A 5,710-nucleotide genomic window follows, 5' to 3' on the forward strand; every position below is an offset into this window, starting at 1 on the left:
AGCCAAAGCGTACTCCTTGCAGCCAGACCTGTTTGAAGTTTGCTGCGAAGTCATGGATAAGATAAGGAGTTTTAAAATAAATGTGATGAAAGGTAGGGACCAGAGGTCACACCTGTCACCTGCTAAGAAGGCGATTGTCAACAAAGTATGTGAAGACAGACACAGATAAACTTTCTGGCAAACATCCCAGAAAGCAAAAGGCCCCTTGCCAACAATTTCTCCTGAAATCTCAATTCCTGGAATCGCCAACACTATCAAATTACTTCTGTGTGGTAAAATGTAGCAAACCTTTGTAAGAAGGAATTGCAAGCCCCCGCCGCTGTGGAGATGCCAACGAAAGCAGAAACTGCTTGATAAGACTGTTTGGGTACACGACACGCACACTGTGATTAATGGATGAAGTTCTAATTTAAATGCTTTTCAAAATAGAACATGGGTTACTATTGGTGCAATGAAACACCATGACCAAAAAACAAATTAGAGAGGAAAGGGCTTATTCAGTCCACATTTCCACAGGACATGGAAGCCAGGACAAGAACTCAAGCAGGACAGGGACCAGGAGGCAAGAGCTGAAGCAAAAGCCATAGATGGGTGCTGCTTGCTGACTTGCTCAGCCTGGCTTGTTCAGCTTGCTTTCTTATAGAACCCAGGAGGAGAAGCCCAGAGGTGGCACCACCCACAATGGGCTGGGCTCTCCTCTACCAAACACTAATTTAGAAATTGCTCTACGGGCTGACTGATCCACAGCCTGAACTTATGGAGACATTTTCTCAATTGAGGTTCCCTCTGTTCAGATAACTCTATACCATGTCAAACTGATGTAAAACTGGCCAGAACAGATGCTGTGTGCCTGATGCTAAACTATTTTTTACTTTGTGAACCTGTGGAGCACATACAATGTTCAAGGGGTGCTCACTTTCATGCTCAACACCCCGCCTTTGCCACCATGTCTCCTTTAAGTGGAGAACAGCAAGTTGATGAGGTATTATTATTATTATTATTATTATTATTATTTTGTAATTGAAAAATAAATAATTCTGAACATAATGATGATAGAATAGAATTTTTTTCCTTCAGAACTCTTCAGAGTAAACAACCCACACTGCCCAGGTACACTGGCCCTTTCTCCTCTTATTGCAAACATAGACTTCTTGAGAAGCCAGTCTTGTCATATTGGATTCTGGTCTAAAGGATGAGGCCTTATGTTTTTTATCACTTTATTTATTTGGAAAGGGGTGTTCATATGTGACACAGAGGACCGCTTGGTGGAGTAGGTTCTCTCCTTCCCCCTTCTCAGCCCCAGTGACGGAACTCAGGTCATCAGGCTTGGCAGTGAGTGTCCTTACCTGCTGAGCCTTCTCACTGGCCCTATGCCCTACTTTCAATGACATCATGGCTATTATTGTTGAAGCAGCTTCAAAGACAAGCACTTAAAAATCAGATGAGCTGGGAAGACTTATAAAGACTTCTGTCTTTATTACATGAGCTGTATGTCAAAACAACCCACTGACATTTGGTGAGGGAAAGCTTGTCTATACAGTTCCAGATAATAAAAACAAAGGAAAAATGGAATCGTAAAATGTCGTCTTGTAACCCTCATGTAATAGCTGGCTAAGGCAGTAAACGTCCACAGGTGTGAAGATAGGACCAGATAAAATTAGGTGATCTCATTAGACTCTTTTAGTCCTGAGAGTAAAACCACAGGGCCCTACAGGAAGGGTCAGCCTCCAGCTGGACCTGCTGACAAACCTTGGCATTACTAAACTTGGATAAACCCTACATCTTCTACTTCCTGATGTGATATAAGGTGAAAAAAGTCAAATGTTGCACCTCAATAAATTAAAGCCTTCATAATTAAAACATAAAAGATCCTATATTCAACACCAGCTAAAACCAGAACCTGGAGCATCCAAAGAATAAGAGTCTTTTGAGAGAGGCCTGCCTGCCACCATACCACGCATGTCAAGCAGGGGAAGACACCTACAGCTGTCAGCTGCATGGCTGGCCTTCAGTGGAAGCCATTACAGATGCAAATATGTGGTAGAGAGACAGGAGAGAAAAAAGGGGCAGAACAGTTTAAACATTTCAAAGAAAGACAGAACTGGAGACATGAGGAGCAGTCCCTTGTGAGTGGCCTGCCCTGCCACCTGAGGCCATGGTGAAGTCCCAGCCTGTGTTGCCATTAAGGGTCATTTCTGGGTCTGTGGCCATGCAGTAGCAGGAGTCTGTGTCAATATCCATGGCCCATATTGCCACTAAAGACAATGTGGAAGTCTCTGGACTCAGCTGCTGCCTGGGCCATGTTGATGTCCAAGGGCTGGGCAGTGCTGGTCCCGTCCCTCACTATCTGTAGCACTTAGGAGAGTAGGCCCTGCACCTCACCTGGGCAGCACAGTAGAGCTGTCCCTAGTGGCATGGGTTGAGAGTGGGAGAGCTGAGCCCCAGCCTTGGAGGCTGCAGCATTTAATGAGCTGGCTGGGGTAGTGCTAAAGAACTTGCCCTGGTGGTGTGGTTGCGGGCGAGCTGGTGGGCGGACTAACCCAGATCCAGGCCTTTGTAGCACCTGCCTCATTTATAAACTGCTGGAGCGTGTAAAGGGGTTGGTCCTGCAGATCCAAAGCCGGAGGATCTCCATGACACAGGACAACAATAGGATAAAATGGAGTCCTGTGAGGATCCAGTATTGATTGTGTAGCAGAAGCCAGAGGGCTCTGACCAGACAAATGACTCATTGCAATGAACATTTGCAAGTAAGCATGTGTGGACAAAAGGGTATACTGTGGCACACTATGACACTTACATTTTGTTTATTTTTTTTCCTTTTGGGAGGGAGGTGACAAGGACAGAAGTCTGATACAAGAGTAGGATTTGAGTTCATGATGTAAAACTTATAAAGAATCAGTAAAAAAGGAAAAAGTCTCTTGAAATGAACAACATGATTTAGAGGAGAATGAATGAGAACTGTTTGTTGTAGATTGTGTGTGTGTGTGTGTGTGTGTGTGTGTGTGTGTGTGTGTGTGTGTATCCATACATGCAGATGCTAGAGGTTAATCTCAGATATTGTTTCTCAGGAGCTATTCACTTCATTTGTTTTAGAGAGAGACTCTCGTGGCCTGAAGCTCTCCGATTCGGAGAAGCTGGATGGTCAGTGAGCATCAGGGATCCTCCTGTCTCTGTATCACAGCCAGCATGACAGATGTGTACCACCGAGTTTGACCTTTTTACATGAGTCCTGGGGACTGAACTCAGGTCCCCAGGTTTGTGAGGCGAGCCCTTTACCACCTCAGCTCTCTCTCTCTATCCCTTGATCGCTCTGGATTTGAAGAATCCAGTTGTACAAACAGGTGACACATGAACCTCTTTGGGGTTTCAATTTGAACAAACGACTAAAATAACTGGGAGAGGAACTTGGAAAGTTTAATGTGGACAGGGCATTTTAAACAAAGGTAAGGAACTGTTATCAGGGTGTGTTATGGTTTGAATATGAAATGGCCCTCAAAGGATAGCATTCTTGTAGGTTTGGCCCCCAGGTAGGAAACTAAAGGAGGTGGGACCTAGCTGCAGGAAGTGGGTCATTAGAGGTGGGACCTAGCTGCAGGAAGTGGGTCATTAGAGGTGGGGCCTAGCTGCAGGAAGTGGGTCATTAGAGGTGGGGCCTAGCTGCAGGAAGTGGGTCATTTGAGACTATATTCTTGGGGAATGTACCTTATTCTTGATATCTACCCTACCTGTCCTGCCCTTCCTCCCTCCATCCCGTATCTGCCGTGAGGTAAGTACAACCATCTGCATGGACCTGTCACATCACAGGTCCAGAATTCAAATCCAAGTGACCATGGATTTGGTTATTTGTCCCAGTGATGAGAAACCTTGATAGCACAAAGTGCCATGAAGTTTCTCTGGTGATGTAAAGAAATGTGTCAACAGAGTTGAGCCACACCTAAAGGATTCCAGGGTGAAGTCAGTGTTTGAAATTCACTATATACATTCTCGGCCAAAGACAAGACTGGTAAATCACACATAGCAAAATAAGAAAAACTGCAAAGTGACGAGTGTGTGACGATTCGCCATTTTCCACTCTTCCTGAGTGAATATTTGAACTTTTTACAATAAGTAGATTTTAAATTGCACTAGACTCCACTTTGCTTTCTTGGAATCGAGGAAATAGGTGACGCAGGAGAAAACCCTTTAAAATGCAGTGGAAATGTTCATTTTTAACCATTCTTAGAGCCAGCTCCACTGAGGACCCCAACTCCACTTCCCAAGAATCCCTGCTGCCTTTCAAGTTTATTAATGATACGAACGCTACTAAAGTGGAGCTGTGAGATGTATAGCTAGTCCTGGGCTATACACCTTTTGTCTCGAAGTTTCTATAAAGAATCATTGTCCTCTCTAGTTGACCAGCTATAGTCAGAAAAATGAAAAATGCACATTCACTGAGCCATTAGCAAAAAAAAAAATCTAAAATCATATTCAATTCTCACCCTCCAAAATGAGCTATAAGGTTCTCTGAATGCTTAATGCTTCCCACGTATCAGGAACTAAGAGTTACAACTATGTCTGTGGTAACCTAAAAATGTTGGAACTGGAGATAAGAGTAATGGGTCAGGTAGTTGATCAGTTAATTTTTTATACTGTGTTTGGGAAGGTGCACATGGGAAGGGTTGTAAAAATTTTATGAAATATGTATTCACTGTATACCTCAACAGCTCTGAGCTCATCCGATGCATACACATTCGTGATGGGTCCTAGCTACACCTAATTGCAAACGGACCTCTCCGGCCCAGGCAATGGGAACTGTGTTGGTCTTCACATCAGGAAGTAACTAGATTCCTCACACTAGAGGAACTAGATTCGACTAGATGTGCTCATACACACCTCTAACCCCAACATTCAAGAGGGAGAGACAGGAGGATCAGGAGTACAAAGTCATCCCGGGCTACATAGGAAGTTTGACTTCAATCTGAGCTATGTTGGGGCACGTACCTCAGAAGACGAAGGCAGGATGGTTCTTAAATAAGAAAGAATTGCTCATAACCCATCATTTCTTAGTTTACCCCTGAAGTTACAATAAAATGACAGCTATGTATGCTATAACACAGTCAGGAAGAAGGGCATGATAGACCGTGTCTTTTGTATTGTTTACAAGAAATTCTTCATACAAATTGAAAGGGAAACAAAGCGACAACTGGGAAAATGTGTTACTTTACAAAATAGTTCTTAAGTCAATCCACTCGGCTCATGGTACCTGATAACCTAAGTGCAATTAGCCTACTCTGCTACAGACATGTTCGCCACGTGGCTACTGATGGACACAGCAAACGGGAGCTGACGGCAGCTACTGAGGACCGCGGAGCCGGAATCTCACCACCACTGCTCAGGTTTAACCTCAGGCTCTCAGAAAGGGCAATAATTTAGTCTCACCAATTTCTATTTGACTATGATTCTTCTGGCACAAGTAATCAAGACCCACGTAAGCAAACCAATGGTGAGATGGGGTATACCACAAGGAATAAGGTACATAAACATTCAGACAGAAAGTGGAGACAGGTCTCATAATGAATAGACCAAGACTAAGAATAAATACTTGTCCAGAACCAAGGTGGATCCTTTACCTCTAGAACAGAACCTTCTAGGAGCAAAGGTGTATGTTTGCTTTTATGATTTGTTGTTGTTTTTGTTGTTGTTGTTGCTGCTGCTGCTGCTGCTGCTG

This window comes from Rattus norvegicus, chromosome 3, assembly GCF_021556685.1.
Source record: "Rattus norvegicus strain SHRSP/BbbUtx chromosome 3, alternate assembly SHRSP_T2T, whole genome shotgun sequence".
Taxonomy (NCBI): Eukaryota; Metazoa; Chordata; class Mammalia; order Rodentia; family Muridae; genus Rattus; species Rattus norvegicus.